This window comes from Leptonychotes weddellii, chromosome 7 (genome assembly GCF_054177405.1).
Source record: "Leptonychotes weddellii isolate Sample4059 chromosome 7, ASM5417740v2, whole genome shotgun sequence".
Lineage (NCBI taxonomy): Eukaryota > Metazoa > Chordata > Mammalia > Carnivora > Phocidae > Leptonychotes > Leptonychotes weddellii.
In genome coordinates, this window is record NC_138375.1 from 94,680,742 (window position 1) to 94,692,637 (window position 11,896).

General features: G+C 39.3%; 1 long non-coding RNA gene across 1 annotated transcript in view; it reads right to left on the reverse strand.

Annotated features, from left to right (window-relative positions):
• Positions 1–4,580: 4,580 nt before the first annotated feature.
• LOC145722694 (uncharacterized) overlaps positions 4,581–11,896 on the reverse strand; it is a 385,737-nt gene continuing 378,421 nt past the window's right edge. Inside the window, exon 8 of the long non-coding RNA XR_014147156.1 lies at positions 4,581–5,127. This is a non-coding gene — a long non-coding RNA (uncharacterized LOC145722694). The remainder of the gene's footprint in view (positions 5,128–11,896) is intronic.

Genomic DNA, 11,896 nt, shown 5'->3' on the forward strand with positions numbered 1-11,896 from the left:
GGAAATCTTTGTGACCGTCACTTGGTCAAAGATTGCTTAGCTGTGACACAAAAAGTGTGATCCATCATATTGATAAATTAGACTTTAGGAAATGCACAAATTTGAGCCTTTTGATAGATACTCTCATGAAAATAAAAATAAGAGATAGATTGAAAGAAAATATTTCAAATAATGTATTTGATAAGGGATCTATATCTAGATTATATAAAGAATTCTCACAACTCAATAATAAGAGAACAAATTATCTAGTTTTGTAAAAATTGACCAAAAAGGGGCATCTGGGTGGTTCAGTCGTTAAGCGTCTGCCTTCGGCTCATGTCATGGTCCCAGGGCCCTGGGATTGAGCCCCATATCGGGCTCCCTGCTCAGCGGGAAGCCTGCTTCTCCCTCTCCCCCTGCTTCTCCCTCTCCCACTCCCCCTGCTTGTGTTCCCTCTCTCGCTGTCTCTCTGTCAAATAAACAAATAAAATCTTTAAAAAAAATTAACTAAAAATTTGAACAGATACTTCTATTTCTAGAGAAGATATATACATGGCAAATAAGCACACAAGAACATGTTCAGCATCATTAGTCGTAAGAAAAATGCAAATTTAAACCACACTGAGATACTACTACACACCCATTAGGATGGCTAAAACACCAGACCAAGTGTTGGTGAGAAATGGGAGAAGCTGGGAGCTCTCATGCAGTGCTGTTGGGAATGTAAAATGTGCAACCAGTTGGGAATATAGTTTGAACATTTCTTAAAAAGTTAAATATGTATCATTCCGCCCCTAAGTAGTTAGAAGATAAATGAAAGCATATGTCATACAAAGACTTACACAGAAGTATTCATAGCCCCAAACTGGAAACAAATCAAATATGCATCAAAATAAATGGTGACATATTGATAGGGTGGGACGCGACATCCAAGTCCTGGAAAGAGGTAGTGTCGGTTCGGAGGAGGAGCTAGGTCTGAGAATCAGGAGTCTTGAGCTGTAACTCAGATAAACAACTTCACTTCTCTGGACCTCAGTTTCTTTATCTATTCAATAAAGCAAAAGCATTTATTTTTACTCTAAAGAGTTTCTCATTCCCTCACTCAAAAAAAAAAAAGATGAAAGAAAATGAGGCAGAGATGTTATAAAAAGGATAATGGAGTCTGTTCAATTTCTGTTACTATTCCATTGGCTATTCTGGAGAATTTGCATGCTATGGAATAAAAGTGATCAGATATGACTGGAAAAGGACTTTTACTCCACAAGGAATAAGGACCCAACAGCCTATTCCTGACGTCTGAACTACAGAACTCCAGGTGTAAGCCCAGAGTATAATTCTCTAGGTTTTTTTTGTTTTTGTTTTTTTGGGGGTTTTTTGGCAACTCCAGTAGAGATCTGTAGCCAAAAGTTTTGTGGATATTTTTTCTCCTCCACGCTACCCCTCCCCCAAGTTTCAAGATTATTTCTATATCTTACATTAAGAAACAAAATTATATAAGTAAACAAAAGTTCTTTAGTCTGTCTAATCCCAACACACTTGTATGGGCAAAATCTACAGAAGAATACAAATACACAAGGTCATAGGAAGCCAGCTGTATAGTCAAGATTTCTTAATTCCACAACTTGGCTAGAATCAAATCAACCTTGACATGGTTTTGTGAGCAGAAATGGCCATCCAGAAAGTTAGAATAGAATAATTTAGAGGTTAGCTAAAATTTGGAGCAGTGTCCAAGTCTTTAGAATACACAAAGAAGTATCTTAATCCAGGAGAATTTGTTTTCTAATGCAAGGGTTAGCATGAGTAATTTCAGCTACACCTAAGAGAGTGGGTTACATTTGGAAACTTCATTTAAGTGAGTGTATATATACTTATCTATGTATCAACACATGTGGTAGTGGGAATAAGCACAATTCTGATTTAGTTCATGCCTTTTCCCTCTGAAATCTTCTGTGGTCTTACGAGAAATGTCTTCACACTGAAGAAATTCTCTGTTTCCCTTTTGCTATCAAAAATAAAGTCCTTTAACATGGACATAATCCCCTGCAAACATTCAGATTTACAATCACACCCACGCACACCCGGGTCATTTCTGACAGCTTGCAAATATCCTTGTTCTCCTTTGCACGCAGTCTTCCCAATTACAAAGCTGAAATTTCTTTGGCCTTTCCTCTCCTGTTTATATAGCTCAGCTTTTCAAAGGGTTTTTAAAAATTCTTTAGGCACACCTAAGAAAAATATGCATTTCTTTTCATTACCTGGCCAAAGGCCAAGGTTTTTTAATCCCCATTTACCAAGAAAACAGTGCTCTCAAGTGTGCTTTGTATCAGCAAATTGAAGGTGCTCTTGATAGAGATTCATTTTTCTACCTCAAAAAGGCCCCTATCATCTTCCCATTTTCTTCTGCCTGTGTTGCACACAGTCATTTATTAACCACAGAAAGAGCTATTCCCATATCCTTATTCTACTGGTGTATCTCTGGCTCCTTATCTGGTGTCTCAAAGAACACAAACAATGTATACCTTACCCCCATACCCTTAGTCTTTATAAGCCGTGGAGGGGCATATTAAATGAATAAAGATTTCCTACTTTGCAGGGACAGTTTGTTCCTAAAAACACTTTAGGTAATATCTTAGGTTGGATTCCCCAGAGGCAGACCCTGAGTGGAGGATTTATGTGCAGGTGATTTATTAAAGATATGCAAGAGAAACTTGTAAGGAAATGCAGGAAGCAGAGTAGGGAAGGGGAAGGAGCCCAGCAGGGGTGTGACTCCAGGCAGTCTCCTGGTTGCTTCAAGTTCATCCTGTAAAGGTGCACTTGAGAGTATGACTTAAACCTCCCAAGTTTTTCTCTTATGGGGTCAGGGGGCTGAGCCATTGGTTAAAGATGGTTTAGGCAGATATAAAACTCCAGGCACTTCCAGATCTCTGAAAATCCCAACGAAGAGACCCCAGATGTCTCAGGGGAGTCCCTCAAAAAAAGTCAAGAAGCTGGTATTAGAAACAAAAACACACAGAAGCCAGGGGAGGGACACACGAAACTCTGAAAGGCTCCTAGGTGATCCAGCCCTGCTCTGTCCTGGGTACTGTCCTCAGGTAGCAACAACATGGAAAGTGGACCTGTCGCCCATTCCAGCTAAGCTTAAAATGGCGTTGAAAAAGAAAAGATGATTCTTTAGCCAATAATCAAACAAATGAATATAACATAATAAACTGTGAAGTGCTTTGAGAAAAATTAGAATATTTATTGGAGGCTCTTGACTTAGTCTTGGGTTTAACAGATGCTTTTTTAAGGAAACAACTCAAAATGTAGCAATCTGGATTCCTGGCTATATGAAGAATGTCTATAGACACTGTCGTTATTAGTGCTTTAGTGGTTTTGTTAGGCAAAGACAATTTGTACACTTTCAGGTGCCCTGAAGTAATTCATTCTCAAAGTCCGGATAAACCCTCTGAAAAGCCTTTAAATAGTGAATCAGTGGAAAAAAGATAATATGAGGGCGTTTAGGTTGAGTCATCTAGAGAATATTCTACAGTCCAAGTTTATAAAGGTATCATAAAATAACACAAAGAGTCTGAATAAGAAAGTCACACACACACACATACACACACACACACAATCACTGGATCACTGGGCCGCTTTTGACAGCAAGGACGATTTTCTGACTAGGAATAATGATAGAAATTTCCACATGGTGAAACGATATGACCTGCCAGGCACCAGGTGAGGTGCTCTATATTCATTATCTGGTTCTGTCCTAACAAATGGCCCATGAGTTAGATAGTATCTTTATCCCCACTTTGCAGAAAGGAAATGAAGATGAGAGAGGTTAAGGTATGTGCCCAGGATGCACAGATGCAAAGCAGTTAAATGTGAGGGATTGCAGGGTAAGTCTGTCTGACTTCAGAGCTGAGCCATAACCAATTTGTTAACTAGCTGGAAAAGCAGCACCTGCTTGTATGGAAACACACTGGAAAGAGAAGTAGAAACCATGGCAGCTTAAATGCAGCAGGGTACTAGCTAATTATCCACTTGAACCAGAAGACTCCCAAGCTAGCTAGTAAGCCCCTTTTCCCAAACAATGTGGTGTGCACACAGCAGTTAGCTGGAGCCCCCCGTTATATCGACACGCTCCCTGTTGCCTTGTAGTCAAGCATAATGTGAAACTCTCTGTAGCCTCAATCACATCATAACTTAGACTTGATTAGTATCAACATTTGCATCAGGGAATGTACAGAATCAAAGCCTACAAATAGGCTTCAGAGGGTCACCAGACCTTGGCAACTAGAGTCACCACCAGCAAGAGAATGTCTTTTCCCATAGTACAAGGCATGGCTTATGAGATTTTATATCAAATGTCTATCACCCATACATTACACTGGGATGATAAATTGGTTCTATCCTTTCTCATATGGTGACTCTGAGAGATTGATAGTGACTGCCTGGAACACTGTTGCAAAGAAACCAGGGGTTGTATGCAGGCTCAGCAGGAAGGAGCTCCAAGATTAACTGGTACATTTCCTGCTGATGGCTGATGCTAGATGGGAGGCTGGGCGGGCGGGGGGGGGGGGGGGGATGTGCAACATTGTGGCCACACTGGAGGAAGCAGTGTTTCCCAACCCTACCCAATACAAGAATCATAGAGGACTCGCTAAAAACCCAGAACCCAGATTACCAGGTCTGGGGCAAAACCTCAGCATCTGTAGGATAGGCACCTTGGAAATGGCATTTTTAACAATTGCCCCAGATGAGTCTTATGATTAGGTAAGTTTGGGAAACACTGGGATCACCATTCTCTATTCCATCTACACTTCCAGGATTTGTGAATTCAATTTTAAAAATTCTCAAAGTTAAACTTCATCTGAATTGGCCAGCCCTTTCTACAGCCATATGTACTTGCCCATGTGGGTGCAGGTGCACGTGTATGTGACAAGGATGGGTTTTTCCACTATTCAGTTAACTCAAAAAGTAGTGATGGGATCTTACCTTCTGTATTACCACCCCTCCTCCAGGGTTCCAGAACTCACTCCTTCTTTTGAGTGTGGCAGGAAATTAAAAGCATCCTGAGCAGTTCACAGAGGCTCCACAAATTCTCAAGTAAGAGGCAGACATCCTTCAGTTGAATGATCATAGCAGGACACACACTAGAACCTGCCAATGGAATGCCCTTTGGTCACCATGATGAGAACAGCCACCTCCCCTGCAGAACCAACAGGCGTTCCCAGCCCAAAGGCCAGAGGTGTATAAAAAACTGGCTCAGTTTCCATGTGGTCCCTGCTTCTGACCACTGCTAGTTACTGGCATTCTTTTTTGTTAAGTTTCCTGTCTACTTGACTCCCCCACCGCCGCCCACCAATTCCCTGACTAACCTCTTCTAAGGTACAACCTCATGACCTCTCCTTGTCTTTTCAGCACAGATACATCACACCCCTCATCTATATTGTTTTTCTCCTTCTCTCTGATTCTGTGTGTGTGTGTGTGTGTGTGTGTGTGTGTGTGTTGTACATGTCATAAGCTCCTATATCCACTCCCCTCAAGGCCTTTCTTCTGATTTTCCTGGCTTGCAAGGAATGAAAAAGAAAACAACAATAAATATTTACCGTTTATTTTCTTCTTCTCTTCCTGCACTAATAATTATAGCTTTTCTGTAGACAACACGAATGTACCTGGCTCTACCTGACGCTGTCATCAGGAGATGCAGGAAAAGCAGAAATAGACAATTTATTTGGTCAATTAAATATTTCACAGTCTTATCTTGCTATATCTTCACCAGAATGTAAGCTCCTTGAGAACAGAAACTGCTTGTTTTCTTGTGGTGATAATTTCAATGCTTGGTGTATGGGAGACATGTGTTAATACATCTTTGTGGAATTACTGAATGAATGACGACATTTCCAGTCCTGACTTCTCAGGTGCCATTTTGATATTCAGAACTTCCCTACTTTTTCAAGGGACAGCTCAAGTCCCCCCCTCTTCCAAGAAGACTTTCCTGAGTACCCCTGCTTTGCTCTCACCCCTGTGGCATTTTCATCTGTATCTCACAACATCTCCTTGTTTGTTATTTCGATGATTGGTAGCTCATTTGTTTAAAACAAATGATGTTTTCAACAACTTTACAACTAATACTGTAGTGAACGTCTTTCGAGTTGTTTCTTAGAAATCCTTCAAAGCAGACTGATGGTAACACTCCAGAGTCTAATTCAAGAAAAGTAAGGTGGGTCAAAACAATGCTCTCTGGGTACACAATTCTTTGACTCTTTGACTTGTCATTATTCTCTTATTTTTAATGTGTGTCATATTTCCTCCTCGCTTCCTTCATGAACAAAGGATTTTGTGTTTTCCTCTACAGAGATGAGCGTGGCTCAAGGCACGTAGTAAATTCCACTGATTACTTGATTGATTTTAAAGACACTAGAGTTACTTCAGAGACTCTAATTTTCTTTCCGTGGACAACTCTGTGGCAAATGTGTCCTTCCTAATTCACAGGAGGGCCCTCCTGGTCTTGGACTGTGTTTTCAATGTTCTGTGGACAATAAAAGAAAATGTATAGGACTGTAAGAACATGTGCTCTCCCATCCTCCATCAGGATAGAAAGGATAATTGAAGTCCATGAAAATGATTAATTAAACCTTCAGGGGGTGTGTTTATTTCTTCTGAAATGTTACTTTTGACTAAGGGAGAATTAATGTTCTTTTCCTTTTCCAAGCTTTGTCTCCATTCAGAGCTGCCCTTGTAAATTTTTGCCAGCAAGGGAAGGAAAGAGGGTATTTTTTTGCCACAGCATTTGTCTCCATTTCAGCAACGAAGACACGAACGTTCTAGAGGCACCAGCAACATAGCTCCAACCTGAGGAGGTGATTTTTCTCACATGACCAGTCTTTCATCCTGGAAAGAGGAAGCACTGTTGGGATCTTATACTAAACGCCAGTAAGCTGTAGCATCTTTGAATGAGAAGAAGCAAAAGATAATGTGAGAAAAATACAAGAGAGCATCCTTAAACAGTGAAGCCTGTACTCATGACAGAACAAGGCCTCGATTCTTTACTCTGAGGTCCAGTGATGCTGGCCAGGAATGAAACGATGAGACTTAGTAAGGCACGAAGCCCGAGCACACTTCCCTTCCCCACAGTTCCCTCACCTCAGCATTTTATATTCTCGAACGCTCACGTTCTTCCTTGGAAAAGCAAACACATGTACGTTTGTAAGTGGTTTCTCTGCAATTATAAAGCAATTTGAGTCGCGGAGCAGTATTCTAACTGAGGATGTTTAGATGTCCTTCGGCAAAGATTAAAAAAGGACTCATGGACATTTTAAAGGCAGTAGCTTTGAAAGTATGAGTATTTTCACAATTTTCTGAGAGTTTCTTTTAAAATTTTTTACAAGAATAATATAGTTCTTGGCTTAAAAATAGTTTACAGGGAAGGATCATTTTGTAAGAATGTTCTAGGCTGGAAAACATACATTTGGTAAATGTGTTACCTCAAGCGAGATGAATTTTACAAGTGTTTTAATTCTCCTGAGATTTGTACAATTTCTGGATCACTACACACTGGAGGAGAGTGCATGAGACTAGAAAGAAAGCACCGTTCATGACAATATGCTCTTCACATTGGGGCTGACCTTTTGATTCTTTTGCCTATTGGAGACTTCAGCCAGATTTTAATTGGAGAGTATTTTTTATACCCTCCACTCATCAGCCAACTAATAGAAATAACCCAGGGCCACTAGAAACAAAACAAAACAAAACAAAAACAAAAACAAAACATCATTATCTTTTGGTCAATCTGGATAAAGTGAAAAATGAGAGACAGGAGCCAATGACAGACTAGAGGCTTTGCACACTGTAGTTAAAGAAACCCTTATTTAGACTCAGGATCACACAGAAAATTACAGATAACATGCTGCAGAAAGGACTCCTCGTTTCCCCCCCACACCCCCCACTCTCCCGCCAAGGGAAAGAAATCACTGTAATGATTTTTCTGATTAATAGTAAAAAATACATCTGAAGGGAAGAAAGAGAAAAATTACCATTATACTGATTTAAAACAAAGTCATAACATCCAGTGTCTTGGGGAAAAAAGAGATTCTAGTTCCTTCATTTTACCATAGACTGAGAAAAAAAAAAAGTAAGGTAGACTGGAAGAAAGAAAAACACTTAAAAGGTTTCCAATGTCCTTAATCATTAAGACAGAAGTAATTATACTAGCAACGAAAATAATCACTGAACAGGGACAGGCTACAGGGTCAAGATGCTGAGAGCATCAGTGTGAAATGACAATAAATAAGAAATAGGTCTAGGGGCACCTTGGTGGCTCAGTTGGTTAAGCATCCAACTCTTGATTTCAGCTCAGGTCGTAATCTTAATTAGGGCTGTGAGGAGCCCTGCGCCTGGCTCCAGCTGGGCGTGGATCTTGCTTAAGATTCTCTCTCCCTCTGCCCCTCCCCCACCTTCTTTAAAAAAAAAAAAGGTCTAATGGGTACTGACTCTAAAAGATATTTTGGAACGGTGTCTTGTTCCTTATCTCTGTTTTTGTTTGATACTCACCTTCATATATTTCTTTCACCAGCAGATGTGATGTCATAGCAGAGAAGTGTGGGCAGTTTGGATGGTGTATGAGTTAGCTAACCAGCTTAGCTTCTGTAACAGGATCCAAAAATACCAATGGCTTACACAGGACAGAGTGAATTTCCCTTTCATATAACAGTCTCTATAGCAGTGGTGGTGTCCGGACCGTACTCCCGATTATTTGCTCTGCCAATCTCAACCTCCAGCTTCCATTGTGTCCTAAGAAAAGCTACTCCACTTTCTGCCTTCATCCAAGAAAGGTCCTGTTCTTTTGTTTAAGGGCAGGTTTCAAAATCTTTACATATCATTTTGGTTCACAGTCATGTAGCTGGAGCTCAGTCACGTGACCACAGCCAGCTAATCCAGGCTGAAAGTGAGGTTTTTGAACTGGAAGCAATGTTTGCCTGGTAGAACTTCACGGGTCTCTCATTTTTCATGACCAATTCACTTATGGTCCTTCAGCATTTCACCGGCTTTCAGGACTCTTTACTATTTTAGGGACAAAATGTACTTCCAGGCATTACTTTATATACCTTCATAAGAGTTGAGGGTGCTTCCCATCTATTTATCAATCATCACCAGAAAGCACTTTCTACTTATGGTATTATTTGCTCATGCCTGTCAGTTGCTCCCTGATGGATGGTACCTGGGACATTAAGCTAAAATTTTATTTAATTTTTCCTTGCTATCACAATTATAATAATATTCAAGTTCTATTAAATTTGGAGTCTAAATTGCCCTTTAGAGTCTTCAGTTGTTGGATTTGCTATTTGAGCATATGTGTGTGAAAGAAGTTTTATTTTATTCAGGGATGGGGGAATGGGCTTGACAGGGGTGGGGTACGCTTGGTAATTTGAAGGAAGAACTAGAAAAGTTGGACAAAATTTTTTAAATATTTGAAGACATCATAGAGAAAACAACCAGTGAAAATGCTGGGGCTGTGTTTTAAGAGATGAAGAAAGCTGAGAGGTAAAGCATTTTGGTTTCTGAAAGCATCTGTATATTCTGAAAAGAACCTGAGCTGAGCATTCTTCAGACTCGCAAGTGTGTTTCCTTTGTGATAATTCATCAAGCTATGAGGTTAGAATTATTGTAGTTTTAGTAAGTGTGTTATACTTGAATTTTTAAAAAATTACATATATTTGAAATAAAACAAATGAAAGAAATTATGTATAAAATAATATAACCAACACCTATGAACCCACGATTAAAAGGATTCTATCACTTAAAAATTATTATGTATTTCTCTTTCCATGTTTATAAGAAATAAAATGTTTTAGATATAGCCAGAGCTCTATCCCCTCTGTGTTCCTCCCATCCTTAGAGAAAACACCATACTGAAGTTGGTGCACCATTCTTACCCATGGATTTGTACTTTCACAAATTTCACAAAGAATCTGGTCTAAGATTTTGGGTTTTAAAATCATATAGAAATCTACTATGTATCTTTTGCAATTTCCATTTATCACTCCATATTGTTTTTGAGACTTATCCATGTTGAAATGTATAGATCAAATTTATTCATTTAGATTCCTATATATAACTTCAGTGTGCAAATAAGCCACTTATAATCCATTCCTTTATTGAAGGGCAGGTAGATGGACTCCACACATTTGCTATTAAAAACAGTGCTGCAGTAAACATCACTGTACATATATCTTTGTTCTCATTTTTAAGAGCACTCCTATAGTAGACATCTAGAGAGGAAAAGACAGGGCACTGGGACATACACATCTTTGACCTGACTCAAACTACTCTTCAGATGGTTGTCATAATTGGACTCCCAGAAGCAATATGGAAGAGTCCTTGTTTTCCCACCTTCTTGCCAGTACTTGATACTATCAGGGTAGTGATTATTTTATATTTTGGGAGAGTTTGAAATGGTACCTTGATGTTGTTTTAATTTCTATTTTCCTGACTACTGGTGAGGTTGAACACATTCTCCATATCTTTGCTGGCCATTATTTTTTTCTCTGTGAATTTGCCATGATAAAACTGACCATTTTTTTCTTTTTGGTTGATTGCATTTTTCTTACTGATCTTTAGGCGATTTAAAAATATTGAGCATGTGACTCTTGGTTTTGGCTTGGGTCATGATCTCGGGGTCGTGAGATTGAGCCCTGCGTCTGGCTCTGCGCTCAGTGGGGAGTCTGCTTGGGGATTCTCTCTCTCCCTCTCCTTTTGCCTCTCCCCCCACTCTAGGGCTGTCTGTCTCTCTCTAAAATAAATAAATAAATCTTTTTAAAAAAATGTATTCTAGAACTTTACTCTTTGATACATGAGTTGTAAGTATCTTCCCCCAATGTGAGAAGTTTTTTGTCATGAAAAGATTTTATTATCATTAAAATAAGTTTTTATTTATTATTGAGGACAATGTAGTCACATTTGTTATTGTTTATATTATTGTTTGTGTTTTTCTCTATCTTAATTAAAAAATAACTCCTGGGGCGCCTGGGTGGCTCAGTCCTTAAGCGTCTGCCTTCGGCTCAGGTCATGATCCCACGGTCCTGGGATCGAGCCCCACATTGGGCTCCCCGCTCGGCGGGAAGCCTGCTTCTCTCTCTCCCATTCCTCCTGCTGTGTTCCCTCTCTCGCTGTGTCTCTCTCTGTCAAATAAATAAATAAAATCTTTAAAAAAATAAATAAATAAATAAATAATAACTCCTTATTCCAATGACATTACTTTTTCTTCCAAAACTTTTAAAGTTTTGCTCTTCAAATTTGAGTCTTCAGTTCATCTGGAGTTATGTTTGTATATGACAGGAAGTATTTCTGCAATATACATAACACCACACCAACAGCAGATTTCATCCTTTCCCCAGGTAACTGTCATTTCTGCTTATTGCCTAGCTCAAGCATACACATTTGTCTTTTTAGAATGTACACTGTGTTCATTCCTAGATGAAGGTCGACTTTCTAGCTGGCATCATTTCTCACCAGCTTTAAGCTTTCTTTAATGTCTCAGGTGGTGAAGCTGTGTTGTTCTCTCAGCTGTTGCTTATAAGAAAATGTCTTTGTTTTTATTTTTGAAAGATATTTCCACTAGATATAGAATTCTAGGTTGACAGGGGATTTGCTTTGTTTGTTTTTTTCCCTTTTAGCACTTTGAAATGTTCTTCTGTCACCTTCTGGCTACATGGTTTCTAATAAGATACTAGCGGGTTTTTAAAGGGCATTTTCCCCTTAATGTTTTTCTCTGGCTGCCTTTCAGATTTTTCTATCTATCTTCAGCCATTTGATTATGACGTGCCTGGGTATGGCTGTCTCTGTGTTTATTCTGCTAGCAGTTTTTGAACCTTTTTTTTTTTTTTTAAAGATTTTATTTATTTATTTGACAGAGAGAGACACAGCGAGA